Source organism: Scylla paramamosain, chromosome 5 (assembly GCF_035594125.1).
Source record: "Scylla paramamosain isolate STU-SP2022 chromosome 5, ASM3559412v1, whole genome shotgun sequence".
Taxonomy (NCBI): Eukaryota; Metazoa; Arthropoda; class Malacostraca; order Decapoda; family Portunidae; genus Scylla; species Scylla paramamosain.
In genome coordinates, this window is record NC_087155.1 from 35,880,056 (window position 1) to 35,897,637 (window position 17,582).

The window sequence follows — 17,582 nt, forward strand, 5'->3', positions numbered from 1 at the left end:
CGGCGGCCCTCCTCGATTTGTGAAGGGTTGTGTGGGGGGGTGGCGGGTGAAGGGAGGGTGGGGAACTTGTCTGCTTTATGTCAAAACTGTCTTATGATCAAGATGGCGTGGATCAAGTGCACGATGGGAAGCTCGCGGAGTGGTGGCTGGAGTGGAACACTCGGGCTGGCCAAGAAGCAACACGTGTCCAGAACAGCCTAAGATAAATTCCACTCTCGATTATTTCGAAAGTCAGAGTTACTGCGCAGGAAACACTGCCGACGTGAGGCTTGTAACTTTAGCATGCCGCGGCGAAACAGACTCTCCGCTAAGAGTCGACTTGGGTTTCCGTGCACTCTGTCGGCGTGGCGGGCGGGCATACCACTCGGGGTGGACCGCGCCTCTCGATGCCACGGCCACTGCCTTCCAAGGCGGCGCCTCTACTGCCCGACACTCTAACCGTGAGAGCCAAGGTGGTGGCAGGAGGTCAGCGCGCCAGGTGTGGTGGAGGCGGGCGTGGCAAGAACACACTGCTGCTTGGAGCACAGAGCAGCTCGCAGTGAGCACAGCTGGCGGGCACACCAGCTGGCGGGGGTTGCGTCGACAGGACAGCTGGCCTGGCTGGTTACCTGCAGGGAGAAAATTCACAAAATTAATACGAACAATAGGGCTGGGGGCGCTAAAATGTTGACTGGAATAAAATGCATGAAACCATTAGGGAAAATAATAAAATTACTGTGAAGGTGTAAGGCATCGCGAGGCGCCATTATTGCTGCCGCTGATTTTTTTGGTGGCTTTTAATGTCATTGTGAGTAGTAGTGGTGGTGGTGGTGGTGGTGGTGGTGGTGGTGGTGATGGTGGTGGTGATGACCTCGTGTGAGTGGCATGTAGAGTGAGTGGGACTAGAGACAGGTGAGGGAGACAGTGACGGTGAGAACGATAGCAGGTAAAACAATGTTAATCACGACGACGACGATAATGATGATGACAATGATGACATCATTTCTGTATACTATTGTGCTACTGTTGTTACTTTTGTGGTGGTGGTGGTTGTGGTAGTAGTGGTGGTGAGTGACAGTAGCAACAGTGATGCTGAAGGGGCAGTGGTGCTGGTGGTGGTGGTGGGTGACAGTAGCAACAGTGATGGTGCGGCGGCAGTGGTGGTGGTGGTATGTGGGATGTGTGGCAGAGGACTGAGGGAAACGAAGCAATTTCCTCACATCAGTTTTTTTTTCCCCTTTTCTTTTTGTGAGTTTGAGGATAACTGTGATATCTCTCTCTCTCTCTCTCTCTCTCTCTCTCTCTCTCTCTCTCTCTCTCTCTCTCTCTCTCTCTCTCTCTCTCTCTCTCTCTCTCTCTCTCTCTCTCTCTCTCTCTCTCTCTCTCTCTCTCTCTCTCTCTCTCTCTCTCTCTCTCTCTCTCTCTCTCTCTCTCTCTCTCTCTCTCTCTCTCTCTCTCTCTCTCTCTCTCTCTCTCTCTCTCTCTCAAGCCATTACCACAAGGAGGCGTAAAAGGCTCGGTAATTAGCGAGTCACGTGTGCTAGGTGTGGATAACATCTGTCGCTGAAGGAACAGGGAACAGGTGTAGAGAGAGAGAGAGAGAGAGAGAGAGAGAGAGAGAGAGAGAGAGAGAGAGAGAGAGAGAGAGAGAGAGAGAGAGAGAGAGAGAGAAAGTAAAAAACACCTCTTAATCTCATCAACACCAGCACGTCACCAAGCAAACACGATGAGCAGCAGCAGCAGAGTGACATCCTCTCAACACACAGCTTAGACATCAATAAGAAGTGAGGCAGCAACAAGAAAAAAATATTTTCAGGAGCAATACCACGAGGAAGAGGAGGAGGAAGATAGCATGGAGAGATAAGCAAAGGTAAAGGAGGCGACGAGGGCGGCGGTGCGGAATCCTTAGAGAGCAGTCCTGAATAGTGACGGAAGTGAGCGAGGTGCAAGACAATGACATCCAGCAAACAAGTCGCAAGATTTCTTAAAGGAGGAGAAGGTTTTGATTGCACTCTCGGGGATGCAAAGAAGTTTCTCTTATTAGACTCAGTGGGTTCCTGCTCGAGTCTGATGAAGCTGTGCACTGGTTATGATCGATGTAAGAGGAGACATTGCTGAATGTGATGCCTGTATAAGAAAAGAGACGTAATATTGATGATAACAAAGAAAAATGAAACTTACAGACTAAAACGCAATGGATAGGTGAAGGAAAATCTTAGCGACGCACTGGTTATGATCGATGTAAGGGAAGACACTGATGACTGTGATGAACGTGACTCATGTGTAAGAAAAGACACGTGATATTGATGAAAGCAAAGGAGAATGAGCTTTCTAAACTAAGAGAGTAATGGGTAGGTGAAGAAAATGATGACAAGAAAAAAACACACAAATAGTAAATTATTGTTTTAAGATTTATTCGTTACTTGAAACTGAAAAGAAAAAAAAAGGACAAGATATTATGGAAACGAAAAAAAAAAAAGTTAAACTATGAAAGTAAATGAGAAATGGAGAAAAATCGTGACAACTAAAAAGAATAAAGAAAAGAAAGAACGTAATCAGTGAAGATATTAAGCTTTCATGATACTTCGTGTCTTTTAAGCTGAGAAATTAATGGAGTTTTTCTATCAATTTATCAAACATCCTTTTCATACAATAATAACTGAAAAGAAACACGTACATAAGAGAGATTAATTTATATAAAACCGTGGGGAGTCTGAAGGAACCAAGGATGCAAATGGATTGAAAGACACACACACAGAGAAAAAGAGAAAAAACAAACAAAAAAAAAACAAATAAATGGAAGTCATGATGTTCCTTGGTGTCGTGAATGAAATGAATGAGAGACTCCAAGGACACGTGACTTGACTTGTTTTCATTTCCTTGTTCACTCGTCGTTTAATCATTTGCCTTCCTGCTTTGTTTCTTTTCAGCTGTCAGTAAAAGTTTTCTGCCGTGTCTCTTCCTTAGATTAAGTTTTCCGTGCTTCCATTAGTCTGTATTAGAGAGAGAGAGAGAGAGAGAGAGAGAGAGAGAGAGAGAGAGAGAGAGAGAGAGAGAGAGAGAGAGAGAGAGAGAGAGAGAGAGAGAGAGAGAGAGAGAGAGAGAGAGAAATTCCCAGGTGGAGAGCAAAATGCCACGTTTAGATTAACATTATTGAATCTGTACTGAGAGGCTAGAGGGAGGGAGGGAGGGAGGGAGGGAGGGAGGGAGGGAAGCAGGAACAAAAGGAGGGAGGGAGGAAGCAGGAAGGAAGTGGGTGAACCGTACAACTATTTGGTTTGAATTTGTGTTCAGGAGTGAATGGAGAAAGGTCACACACACACACACACACACACACACACACACACACACACACCATGAGTAAGTGTGTGTGTGTGTGTGTGTGTGTGTGTCGCGTACAATACTGAAGAACTAATTTGCATATTACTTTCATTTAAATCCTAATTATGCAGCATGAGAATGTTATTTTCATCTATGCATATCACCACCATTAACGTTTCTTTGTTATTATTATTATTATTATTATCATTATCATCACCACCATCAGTAGTAGTAGTAGTAGTAGTAGTAGTAGTAGTAGTAGTAGTAGTAACTCCAAATTATCAATATCCTACCACCTATTACAACCATCACACAACCTTCCTCTGAAAACGAAAGCTTCACAATTCTTCTCCTCCTTCCCCTTATCAAACCATCTCACAAAACACGCACACAATCACTCCACACATCACCACCACCACCACCACCACCACCAACAGGCCAATCAGCTCCTCGAGGCACGCTGCTCCCAAACTCGGCCCGCAAATTTTACTTTTTTGTCCCGAAGTCTCGCCAGATACACAAATTTTCCCCCCGAGAGTGGCACATGTTCCCTCTCTATTCCTGGCAGTCTGAACAGGGGCGCCTACGTACCTCCTGCTCCTTAATTGAACGCACGCACGCACGCACGCACGCACGCACACGCACTCGCACGAGAGGAGAGCCACGTGGTACTGGGCAAGGGAAACACGACTAGGAGTTCCTTAATTAACGTCAGCGATGTCAGGGTTACGAGAAGAGATAAAGGAGCGTGTCAGACTTCATCGATTCCCACCAGATGGCTCTCTCTCTCTCTCTCTCTCTCTCTCTCTCTCTCTCTCTCTCTCTCTCTCTCTCTCTCTCTCTCCTTCCCCATCTGTGTTTTCTTTTCCTATATTCCGTGTTTTTTTCGCCCCTTTTTCTCCTTCGTTCTTTGCACCTTCTTCTGTTCCCAGTTCTCATTTCCGCTTTTTTTAGTCCCCTTCCTTGTGTTCTTTCCTCTTTTTCCACCTATTTCCTTTTTTCTCGTTTTTCTACTCATCTACTCTCCTCCCTCTCTCTCTATTTTCATCTTTTCTACTCTCAGTCCTTTCCTTTTCTTCTCGTCCTCCTTTTCCTTCATCGCTAGCTTCCATTTCTCATCCTCTCATTATTCTTCCTTCTCTTCTTCCTCTCATTATTCTTCTTCCTCCTCCTCCTCCTCCTCTTCCTCCTCCTCCTCCTCTTGACACTCGCATACATCACGTGACGACGGATAAAGGAATCACAAAGGCTAATATCCGGACTTTCGTAATAAGAAGACACACACAAACACACACACACACACACACACACACGAATCCCCTTTTCCACTTAGCAACACCATTTTCCTTTCTTACCCTTTCTTCCTCCATCCCTTCCTTCCTTCCTCGTTTATCTCTCTGTCTCTCCCTCTCTCTCTCCTTTCCTCCCTCCTTCCCTCCCGCGGCACAATAGCTCCCCCTTGGCTCTTATCTCGCAGCTACTCGACCAAAAGCGAAATTTACACCCCACCAATGATTAACTTCCCAGATGCGATTATTTTTCTCTAAAGGCTTTCCTCACCTTTCTGTAAACAGCACGTCTTACCTTCCTTCCTTCCTTCCTTCCTTCCTTCTCGCTCGGTCTCTCGCCCGTTGTGTCTATAGATATTCCCTTCCTGAGTGTGTTTACGCGATCGATACTCAGCCTCCTCTTTCAATCTTCGGTTTGGACTTTATTTTTGGACTTTTTTCTTTAATCTTAAGTGTTTTTATTTCCTGGTTTAGGTTAGTTTAGTTTAGTTTATTTATTTTTTTTTAAGCTACTCAGCCAGTCTTCAGTTAGGACTTCAACTTTATAAAATTTATTAAATATTCTTATCTGTTACTTTTTTTTTTAGATTCCTCTCAGTCATTCCTCCGTTAGGTAGTCCATACACTTTGGTTATGACTATTTTGTTATGTTTTCTTTATTTTCCTTACTATTTTGTTATGTTCTTTCTTTATTTCCTTACGTACTCGTACATCTCTTTTTCCGAACATATATCCCCCATTTCCTTACGTTTTGCAGTAATAATGTAGTAACGGTCGGTATTTGATATCCTAAACCAGTCCTGCCTTTATCTCCCTCCCTCCCTCCCTCCCTCCCTCCTTCCTTCCTTCCGTCCCTCCCTCCCTCCCTCCCTCCATCCTTCCTTCCCTCCCTACCCCGTCCTTTCTACTCAGTCCATACAAAGGCCATTCACATAATTTTCCTCCATGATCCTGCCGTCAGAGAGAGAGAGAGAGAGAGAGAGAGAGAGAGAGAGAGAGAAAATTGTTGGCTCCGTAGTAATATGCTCGGTTCGTGGTTTGAAGATTGCGAGTTTGGTCCTGGCTTGCGACATTCAGAAGGCAGGAGAGGTAGCGCTCTGTCGTAACCTTAGACAGTGCCATTACATTCTCGTAACAGCGACACCACAACACAATAAACCTCCATTGTTCGCTATACCTTAAGTGCGAGAGAGCCAAGTGATGTAAATAGGAAAAAAAGAAACAATAAATGCATAGGTAAGTAAATAAATAAATAAATAAATAAATAAATAAATAAATAAAAGCTCGATGTGCCTTACTATTCAAATTATTCTATAGGATTCTTAAACTCTAATTACGTTCAGTTGAAGCATGACTAAGGTGATTACAAACTAAATTACACTTCCTACCAATACGTTCTCCTTAGTCACTGCCAGAAGAAGATAAAGATTTTCGCTAAATAAAAAAAAAACTCCCCTCCCTCTTTCCATACCCCCCCAAAAAAAAAGAAAGCTGAACTGAGGAACCCCACAAAAAATTAGAAGAGGAGTAAAAAGGAGAGGCTTTGAAGGGAGGGGGAAAGAGCAAAAATTTGTGGGGTATGCGAACAGATGAGGGGAAGGAAAGAAAAACCATAGGGGATGGAACACATGCAATAAAAGCAAAAGGAAAAGAGGGAAGAGTAGGAGACGTAGGAACAAGGAGAAGGAAGAAGGAAGAGGAGGAAAAGACATAAGAGAAATAAGAGAAATAGATAAAAGAGAGTGTTTAGAATAATATCGAAACAGTAGATGAGGAGAAGAAAACTGGAGGTAATGAAATAAAACATGAATTAAGTAAGGGTGACAAATAAAAAAAAACTTTAGAATTATAAAGGAAGGAAAAGAAGATGAGAGACGATGAAATACGAACAAAAATGAAGACAAGTAGATATTACACAAAAAAAAAAACCAAGGAAGAGTGAAAGAACAGATGCAGGTAGAGGCGGAAGAGAAGGAGAAAGAGAACAGATGCAGGTAGAGCCGGAAGAGAAGGAGAAAGAAGTCGCTGAGCATAATACTGGGACGCACAGTGGCAGTTCCAACACTGAGTAGGCCATGGGGACTTTTAAAAGGATCCGCGTGTCGATGATAACGTCTGGTGCGGCTGTTCCCAGGGCCTCTCTCTCTCTCTCTCTCTCTCTCTCTCTCTCTCTCTCTCTCTCTCTCTCTCTCTCTCTCTCTGGCGTGGTCCAGCTGATAAACTCTCGCGCGGCGCCTGACTTCCTTCATTCTCCTACGGACGCTTCTAATTACGTCCCAAGTTATCTTTCCCCTCGGCTGACGCATCGACGCAGCCTAGACGCCAGATAACGCATGAGACGGAACAAGGAAGGGGAGAAAACAATTAATTACGAAGCTGTGTGTGTGTGTGTGTGTGTGTGTGTGTGTGTGTGTGTTTTCTTCATTTAGTTGTGGTTTGTGATTTTTTTTTTTTTTAAGTTATGTCCTTGGTTTCTTTTATGAGTGTGGGTTATGTAGTCGTTTTATTTCTTTAGTACGTAGATAGCTTTTGTTTTGGAGTGGGTTTTGTTCCCTTTCTCCTCCTTTTAATTCTTCCTCTTCTTCGCCTTTATCTTTTTTTTTTTTTTCCTCGTAATCTTCGACTTATTATCTTGTTTTTCATCTTCATCTTAGTCGTCTTTATCACTTTTTTCTTCTTCGTCTGCTTCATTATCCTTTCATTGTTCTTATGTATCTGTTTTCTTTTTCTTTTCTTTCTTTTTCTTTGTAATTTCTTTTCTTGCCACCTTTACCACAATTTTCTTCGCATTAATTTTACTCGTACCCATCACCACCATCATCCATTTACCTCTTCTTCACCTTGTCATCATCCATTTTCCTCCTCTTTCCACTATCCCTACCATAACAAATATCCCTTTTTTCATCACCACCTTCTTGCCTCTTCTCACTACCAGTCCAACAACCCTGACCTACTAAAACAAAACCCATCATAGTAAACTTACATAATCAATTCAGTTCTCCACGTACATAATTCATTCAGTTCTCACACGTAATCCGAGTGGCGGGAGTTTGGGGACACCGCTCACTCGTTGCGTTATGAGGAGCACGTAGGCTTCGACAGCTGAGGGGAATGACGCACGACTCACAGCTGCCGCCTCGAGTAATCCAGTTGCGAGGGCGATCGAGGACGTGGAGGAGGATCAGATCAGCTGGGAGAGCGCTCGTGTGTGGGGTTGTGGAGTTCCGAGCCCCTACCGTCCCTCAGCCATCGTACATTTAACCACTGAATGCTGTACACTCTGTATTTCTACGTAACTTTTGATAAAAAACGAAATGGACATATAAAAAGAACCTGAGAGAGTCGCATTTAACTCTTACGCTCCCTCCAATTATCGTACATTTAACTTCTGAATGCCATACACTGAATTTGTTACCTGAACTTTCATGTAATTCTTGATCAGAACAGAAATGAACACTCAGAAAACACAAGAGGACTTTTGTGTAAGGTGAATATCGAATTGATGCTCTACACTCCCTCTAGTTATCCCAATTATCGTACATTTACCTTATGAATGCTGTACACTCAACTTGTTCCTTGAATTTTCATATAACTCTTGATGAGAAGCGAATTAAAAGTCTATCAGAAAACCTGGGGCTTTTGTGTAAGGAGAGTATCGTTATCATGTCGTACTATTTTTTTTTTTCCGAATGCTTGGCTTGTTTTGTGAAGTTCCTTGTAACTCTGGATTAGAAGAGGAATGGAATTATGAGACAAAGCGGGATTATTACCTTGTGTTACGTATTGTTTGCTGTTTGTTATTATTTTTTATTATCACCATTATCATTATTACTGTTGATGAACTGAGGAAGTACTCGTATTTAGTGTATGTCTCTCTCTCTCTCTCTCTCTCTCTCTCTCTCTCTCTCTCTCTCTCTCTCTCTCTCTCTCTCTCTCTCTCTCTCTCTCTCTCTCTACCTGCTTTCGCTCGGATTCCAGTCATGCCAATTAGTGAGCAGCGAGGCGGATTGTTAATTATTATTATTATTATCATTATTATATTATTATTATTATTATTACTGCTACTACTACTATAATTATCACTAATATTGGTGGTAATGATAATACTGCTTATAGAATTGTTTGCGTCATGATCTCTCTCTCTCTCTCTCTCTCTCTCTCTCTCTCTCTCTCTCTCTCTCTCTCTCTCTCTCTCTCTCTCTCTCTCTCTCTCTCTCTCTCTCTCTCTCTCTCTCTCTCATCCTCGCCAGTGTTACATTATTGCCTCTTCTCCACCTACTCCTCTTCTCCCTTCCCCTCACTCTTCCCCCTCCCCTTCCGACCCTCCTCCCTAATCCTGCTCCCCCCACCCCATTCTCCCTCCCCCCACCAGGTCACTGTTGGCACTCAGGAATGTTATTAGTGTTGGGGTAACCACTGCCTCCTCCTCCTCCCCCTCTCCCCCTCCTCCCCCTCTTCCTCCTCCTCCTCCTCCTCCTCCTCCTCCTCCTCCTCCTCCTCCTACTCCTCCCCCTCCTCCCCCTCCTCCTCTTCCTCCTGCTCTTCCTCCTCCAAACATGAGCGTTAGAATGGAAGTCGAATGAGAGAGAGAGAGAGAGAGAGAGAGAGAGAGAGAGAGAGAGAGAGAGAGAGAGAGAGAGATAATCATTACTTGCTAGCATTTGTTTCCTCGTTCTTACAATATCTCTCTCTCTCTCTCTCTCTCTCTCTCTCTCTCTCTCTCTCTCTCTCTCTCTCTCTCTCTCTCTCTCTCTCTCTCTCTCTCTCTCTCTCTCTCTCTCTCTCTCAATCTTTTCGTTCCAATCCTCCACTACCACCATCACCACCTCCTCTCCCGTGACCTCCTCCACTTCCTTCTTTTCCTCCTCCAATTTTTCCTCCTTTCCCCCCTCCCCCGTCTTCCCCTCCTTATCCAGGCTCGAGGGGCGGCCATTGTCTGGGTTGATAAAGACATTGTCAACCCAACTGGGCCTCCCGACCACCGATGCTCACTGATAGAAAACGAGAGACGGATGAATGGATAGGTGGATAGGAAGATAGAAAAATAGGTAGATAGATAAATAGGTAGATAGATATGGATAGATAGATGGATAGGTAGAGATAAACGTAGATAGATAGATAGGTAGATGAATGAATACAAACATATGTATATAGATAGAAAGATAGAAGGACAGATAGATACATACCTACATAATTGATACAGGATAACATAGGGAATAAGTAGAAATAGATATTATATACAGGAAAGTGCTAATCACAAACAAACAAGTGAGAAAAAACAAATACTTCCAGACTGGAAACACACACACACACACACACACACACACACACACACACACACACACACACACTTCCCTCCCTCCCTCCCTCCCTCACACACACAGACCTTCCCACCTTCCATCCACGTACCCTCCCCAACTCACACACAAACAAACCTCCATTAACCTCAATACAAACAACATGTGCTCTCACCTCTCCCACCTTCCGTCCCTTCCTCTCCCCACTCTCCCTTGTCCTATCCCACTCTTCTGGCATTAATCCTGTAAAACATAGGCTTAACTTAGTGCCGCCTAAGCCTACAAAGCCGATGCTGGTTGGAGGAATCTAGTGAAATATGGGTGCTGCCATAATGAAACAAGGGCTTGCAGGTAAGAAGGAAGGGAATTGGGGAGGAAGGAATAAACGAGGAGAGATGCAGGACTGGGACAGGATGGGAAAAGGGAAAATAAGGGGGGAACGTAAGGGAATGGAGGGGAGACAGGAAGGGAAAAGGAGAGGTAAGGAGAAATGTAAAGGAAAGGACTGGAACAGCAAAGGAAAAAAAGGTTTAAAAAATGTGTTGGAATGAAGAGGAAACACGAAGGGAAAAAGGGGAAATAAGGAGAAATGTAAGGGAACGGAGAGGAAACAGGAAGGAACAAAGGTGAAATAAGGAGAGATAAGAGGGAAAGGAGAGGAAAGAGGAAGGAAGTGAGAGGAAATAAGGGAAAAATGTAAGAGAATGAATAGGAAACAAAAAGGAAAAAAAAAATGAAATAAGGAGAAGTGTGAGGAAATGAAAAATGAAAAAGGAGAATGGAGAGAGAAGGGAAAGATTTGGAGCGAAATGCATAAAGACAAAGATTAAAAACTACTAAAAGGGGGGAAAATAAGAAGAAATGTGATGGAATGAAAAAGAGAGAAAAAAAGAGTTAGTAGAGAAGAATATGTGACGAATAAACGATTAAAAACTAAAACAAGAAAATGAAAAAGGCAAAAGAAAAAAAAAGAGTGAAAAAGTGAAAAAAATGTGGTAAAAGGAGAGAGATAAGAGAAGAAGTTACGGGGAGGAAAAAGAATAAGTGAGGAGAAATGGAAGAAAGGAAGGAATGGAAGGGAAAATTGTTGAAATGAGGGACGTGCTGGTGAATGGGAGGGAGAGAAATGGAAAGGAGATGGACTGGAGAGGACGATGGACGGAGAACGTGATGTGAGATAATGCGTCTGTCTGTCTGTTCGTCTGTCTGCCTGTGCGTTGAGAGGGAAAGGAAAGTGGCGAAAGGTAAGGAAAACACGAAAAAGAGGAAATACAGGGAAAATACAAAAAAAAGAGAAGGGATACGAAAGCATAATAGAGGTATGAAATTCAATCTCTCCTACCTTACATAGTTTGTAACTTAATCTTACCTAATGTAAACTTACCTAACCTTACCTTACTTAATCAAGCCTTACCTAACCTAATCGAGCCTTACATAACTTGACCTAACTTAGCCTAACCAAATCTAATGTAATCTAACTTAACGTAATCTAACCTAAGAATGATTAAGGAAAGAAGAATGTAAAAAAATAGAAGGATAGTCAAGAATATATGGATGAGCAAAAATGAAAGGAAAAGCAAAGGACAAGAATAGGCGAGAGAGGAAGGATGAAGAAGCTTGAAAGGAGAGGTAAGGATAGAAGAATGAGCAAAGAATGAACAGGAACAAAATGCCAAGCAAAGGATACAAAGGAAAGGCTGGAAGGCAACAAACACGAAGGCAGCTCTTCGTCCCTGCCTTGGTGCGAATCCGTGTCAAAGAGAAGGCAGATCAACAGACCCCCCCACACTGCCGGTGCGCCGCCATAACATTAGGATCCACACTGCGGCAAGAATCTCAATCAGTCTACATGAAGCTACAGGAAAGCTGACGGAGTGAAAAGAGAAGTTACTAAAAAACCCTGCAAACTTGAAGATTTGGGACTTGTGTGGGAGTTATTAATTTCACTGAAGTCCAGAAGATGTAGGTTTGGTAAGGTAAATAAAGGGGACAGTATTGAAGCTACGAAAAAGCTCACTGAACGAAAAGCGAGAGTTACTGAAGGACCCTGTAAACTTGACGGTCGTGTGGGACTTGTGTGGGAGTCATTCAATTCACTTATGTCGGAAGATGTACTAAGATTGGTAAGGCAAATAAATGGGAGAGTATTGAGGCTACGGGAAAAGAAATAAAACTGATCGAATGAAAAAGCGAGGAAGTTAACTGAGAATCCTGTAAACTTGGCGACCGTGTTGGACTGTTGTGTGGGAATCGTTCAGCTCTCTTGTATCCTGATGTAGACTAGATAAGATAAATAAAAGGGGTGAATATATGAAGCTACAGAAGAGATGACGAAGTAAAAAGCGAGGAAGTTACTGACTGCCCTGTAAACTTGGGGGTCGTGTTGGACTGTTGTGTGGGAATCGTTCAGTCTTATTGTGTTCAGATGAAATATAAAATAAGTTGGATAAATAAATGAGGAGAGTCGCGAGAAAAATAAAGGTCTCCATAAGAGGGGAAAAGAGCAAATTGGACGCCAACAGCAAGGAAAACAAGACAATGCGAAGAAAATAATGTAAACAAGAATTTGAACATGTAAACGAAGAAAATATAATTCCTATACACAAGAAAACCGTGATTTCTAAAAAGAGTTTGAACAAATAAAGTTGAAATTCCCCAAAAGAAGAAAAACAAGAAAAGTCTCTCCTAAGAAGATATTAAGGACAAAAATATTGATGAAATGCCAAAAAGGTAAAAAGGAAGGAAGAGAAAAAAATCTTGAATATAGAATGAGAATATAGAAAGAAAGAAAACTGAAAGAAGAGTCATTAAAAGCGAACACTGCAGCGGGAGGAGCATGAGAAGAAAATAATCAAGAAACCATGACAAAAGAAAAGCAAGAGTGAAAAAGGAGAAAGAAAAAAAGTGAAGACGTAAATTTGACTTTTTGAATATATTAGTAAACAAACAACACAACTGCCCTACTGATTTGTTTTTTTTACTTTTTTTTCTTTCTTTTCTAAAACATTTCATTGTCTTTCTCATCATGAACTTCTAACTTCCTTCCATCAGTCTTTCCTCCCTTCACTTCCCTCCCTCCTTCTCTATCCTTCCCTCCTCCTCTTTCCCTCCTCCCTTCCTCCCGCAACTGAGAAAAAATCGAGCAAGGGAAAGGGGAACGAAGGGGGTGAAGGGAGGGGGAGGAAATAACCTTGAATTGCCCCATTAATTTCACAACCTATTACCTAATGGGCGGCTGGTTACGTCCACTGACTCCCCTTCCCTTCCCTTCCCTCCCCTTCCCTTCCCTTCCCTTCCCTACCCCACCTTTTCTTTTGAATAGTGAAGCCAGGCACGCATCTCTCTCTCTCTCTCTCTCTCTCTCTCTCTCTCTCTCTCTCTCTCTCTCTCTCTCTCTCTCTCTCTCTCTCTCTCGTTCAAAGCTTAATTTTTCAAGGTCAAGACATTGGATTTTTTCTTCCTTATTTTTCTTCTTCTTTTCTTCCGTTTTCTTTTCTCTCATCTTTCTTTTCTTCTTGGTTCGCTGGTGGTGGTGGTGGTGGTGGTGGTGGTGATCTGTCACGTTTCTTTTTTTTTTCTTTGTTGTTTTTGTTTGTTTTCGTTTGCGTGCATGTGAATGAGGAAGGAAGAAGAGGTCAATGGTTTAAAGACACTCACTCTCACTCTCTCTCTCTCTCTCTCTCTCTCTCTCTCTCTCTCTCTCTCTCTCTCTCTCTCTCTAATCCCCATACCTGAGCACACCAATCTCCTACACACACACACACACACACACGCACACACATACTCCCTCCCTAACACCAGCACCATTAGGGCAAGGCGCCGCAGCATCTCATCTTTCACAAGGCCTGACTAATTCCTTCCCTGCACTACGAGAGGTCAAATTTAGCGGCATCCCTTCATTTATCCCGAGGAAGAGGAGGAGGAGGAGGAGGAGGAGGAGGAGGAGGAGGAAGAGGAGGAAGAAGAAGGGGACTCACACAGCAGATGGAGGAGAAAGAAGAAGGCGACCCACCCAGCAGGAGGAGGAGGAAGTAGAGAAAGACCCGCACAGGAGGAGGAAGAAGAAAAATCACACAGCAGAAGGAGGAGGTAGAGAATAACCCACACAGGAGGAGGAGGAGGAAGAGGAGTAGGAGGAGGACGCATGCAGGAAGAAGAAGAAGAAAGAGGAAGAGAATGAGAAGGAGAAGAACGCACGAAGGATGATGATGATGATGAGGAGGAGGAGGAGGAGGAGGAGAACGCATGCAGGAAGAAAAGAAGGAAGAGGAAGAGAATAAGATGGAGAAGAACGTATGCAGGAGGAGGACGAGGAGGAGGACAACTCGCAAAGGGACACTGCAGGAAATGGCCTTTTCCTGGGGGGACATGGGGCTTAATTACGCTCAAACTTAAACGCGGAAGTTTTAATGGGCAAAATAGTGACTTAGAGCCAGCCATAAGTAACGGGGCTGCCAACAAAACGGGCATTAACTGCGCCCCATTTGTTCCCTTTCGCCAAGATTGGAGGGTTCATGGGACGGACGGGACGGGCTGGGGTGCGTTTGGGGGTCGTTGGGGGCGTGGGGGGAGAAATTAAGGCACTGGGTGGGATATGAGATGGTGGAGGTGGGGGAGGAAGTGTCGGATAGTGTTTGGTGGAAAGGGAGTTATATTTGGGCGGAGCTTGCTGGGGATGGGGTGGTGAAGGAATTAAAGGGTTGAGTGAGATGTGTTGGGCATGGAGGGAAGGAAATGGAGCGCTAGGAGGGACTTGGTGGGGTTGGGAGAGAAGAAATGGGGCATTGGGAGGGACCTGGTGGGTACAGAGGGGGAGGAATGAAGTGATGGGTGGCGATTCGTGAGGATGGAAGGGGAGGAATAAAGCTTTGGGCGAGTCTTGGAATTAGGGAAGGACTGCCGGGAATTTTGGGGATTGAGAGGGAATGGGTGCAAGAGAGGTTATGAAAAAAAATGCATGGGGAATTTCAAACTAGTGTAATCAGATAATGGAGGCTCGAAGCAGGTTTTAAATTGTGTTTCAGAGAGACAAAGGGAGGAGGAGGAAGAGGAGTTACATATAGGAGGAGGAGAAAGACGAAGATGAATAAAAAAAAAAGAGAAGGGAAGGAGGAAGAGGAGCAAGGAATATTCAAGAGTTAGCAAGATACATGATAAGTTTGTAAGGTAATGTTTGGGGTGTGTCGGAAAGTTAATATATTGCGGGGACTAAGGACGAGAGAGAGAGGGAGGGTGGGAGGGCGTTGGGAGGGATCCTGATGGTGGTCTTTTCTGAGAATATATAAGCCTGATAGAGAATTGAGTTTAATATTTGAGTGCTTTATGAGGACTGCCAGCGGGGGATAGCGACAAGACACGGCTCCTTGATTTATTTATTTATTGGCTGATTTTTGTGGTGTAACTCTCCTCAAATCTATTTCGCGAGTGACTTTTATTCCGTATTCATGACTTCACCTGTTTTATTTATTTATTTATTGTGTGTGTGTGTGTGTGTGTGTGTGTGTGTGTGTTTGCATTACTTGTACGTTTGTTCGCTTTTTTATTGCTCACAAGAACTTTTTTTACTTTCGTTACAAAGCTTTCTTTTTCTTCCATCTTTTCTGATTAATAATGACTTATCCTCTGCACTCTCCACATCAATAACATTTTTTGTACGTCTCGTATTTGTTTTAATCAGAGAAGAATAAATGTATAGCGTTGTAAGAACAGACAGACAGACAGACAGACAGACAGACACTACCACCACTACCAAAGCAACACACACATCAATAAAAACAACACCAAAATAATATGACACCAGAGAACACAACACAAATTCAAACAAACACGAGGAAACACACACACACACACACACACACACCGAAACATATACAAAACTACCAACACAGAAAAAAAAAAGCATCCCCACATACGTACCTCACACACACACACACACACACACACACACACAATGAACTCCACCATCACTGAAAAACTCACAACCCCCACCACCACCACCACCACCACAACCCACCATCTCACAACACCTAGATCCACACACCTCTCACTTTGGGTCGAGTTTCCTTAGGTTATAAATCCCTCTTCTGACGGGGACTCGAACTGCACAACACTACACCGGGAAAACATGAGACCCAGGAACCAAACAGTGTGTCGGGGAGCCTCCTTGAGCGACGGGACAAGTTACGGAGACTCACTTTACGGGTCACGTCTTTTTCTCGCGACGGAGGCGGAGGCGGAGGCGGAGGAGGAGGAGAAGAGTGAGAAAGTGTGCGAGAGGGAAGGAGAGAGAGAGAGAGAGAGAGAGAGAGAGAGAGAGAGAGAGAGAGAGAGAGAGAGAGAGAGAGAGAGAGAGAGAGGAGGAAAAGAGGGAGAGTCACATATCATTCAGAGTAACTCCATTTCGTAAGGGTGACGTCTCATTTTAAGTGTGTGGAGGAGGAGATGCGTCTGGGTCACCGTTCAGACCAGCCAGCAACTCACCCAACCCGCCAGCCAGACACTCATTCAGTCCACGTATGCCTGTATATGCTGCGAAGTGCCGCGTATGGGAGATGAAGGCAAGATGACGAAGGGACATGAAGGAATGAAGTAAGGAAAGGGGAGGGGAGGGAAGGGATGGGGAGGAACATGCAGTGAGAAGAGAGCCGGGGAAAGGAAAGTAAATGGAAAGAAGTGCATGAAAAGTCAATCATTCGGGGAGAGAGAGAGAGAGAGAGAGAGAGAGAGAGAGAGAGAGAGAGAGAGGGAGAGAGAGAGAGAGAGAGAGAGAGAGAGAGAGAGAGAGAGAGAGAGAGAGAGAGAGAGAGAGAGAGAGAGAGAGAGAGAGAGAGAGAGAAAGACATAAACCCCACACCCTATACCCACATCAAATCCAGACACATGATAGAGGTAGCTGTGAAATTTATACCTACCGTGATCTATATTGAGCTCTGCCCTAAATGAATTACCAACGTGAAAATACCGTGAAATTCAAACTGACGCGAAATCTGATGCTCATGACTGCGTTCCCTTTATTAGCCCGGGGATTCCAAACAACTAAATATTATCAGTGTCCGAGAAAAAATAAATAAATAAATAAAAGCGTTATGGAAGTCAGAGGTACAGAAAAATACAGGTATTGGCACTCAAGTGAGGCTTATTCTTTGTGAGCAGTGACCTGGGTTGTTATGTTAATGGCTTCACCGAACGGACAAAGAAGGTGAGGGGAGTTTTCCTGTACTTGATCGTGTTTGGTAAGATGGGGAGACTTGGAGGAGGAGAAAGAGAAAACAGAAAACTAAAGAATATAGAGAGGAAAGAGACAAAAGGATATACAACAATTTAATAATCGGCAAAGAACGAAGAAGAAACACGAAAAAAAAAGAAAAGAAAAAGAACAGGAAGAGGAAAAAAAAATCATCAGACAAAAAAAAAATCTCACCAACTAATTCAACACACACACACACACACACACACACACACAAACACACACACACACACACAAGTAACCTGACAAAAGACCCACAACGCACATTAAAACAAACCTCAAGAAAAATTAAGGTAAATCCCTCTCTTGTGCTACTGATAAAGACAACCACGTCCTTGCCTGGTGACGGCTTGCCTGGTGTCTTGCCTGTACGTACGTGACCGTCCAAGCCACTCAAGGCTCACCACGCGGCTCAGTGCAGGTCAGCGCAGTCAAGTCTCACTCCCAAGG

General features: G+C 43.8%; 1 protein-coding gene and 1 long non-coding RNA gene across 5 annotated transcripts in view; both read right to left on the minus strand.

Moving 5' to 3' along the window:
- LOC135100903 (facilitated trehalose transporter Tret1-like) overlaps positions 1-242 on the minus strand; it is a 9,296-nt gene extending 9,054 nt beyond the window's left edge. For both annotated transcript variants that reach the window (XR_010268968.1, XM_064004457.1), the window contains exon 1: positions 1-242. This exon is cut by the window's left edge and continues 481 nt beyond it. The gene's annotated coding sequence lies outside the window, so the exon portion shown is untranslated.
- Positions 243-547: 305 nt separating this feature from the next.
- Positions 548-17,582, minus strand: part of LOC135100909 (uncharacterized) — a 96,204-nt gene continuing 79,169 nt past the window's right edge. For 2 of the 3 annotated variants that reach the window (XR_010268970.1, XR_010268972.1), the window contains one exon: positions 548-608. This is a non-coding gene — a long non-coding RNA (uncharacterized LOC135100909). The remainder of the gene's footprint in view (positions 609-17,582) is intronic. The other variant, XR_010268971.1, reaches the window with a different exon arrangement.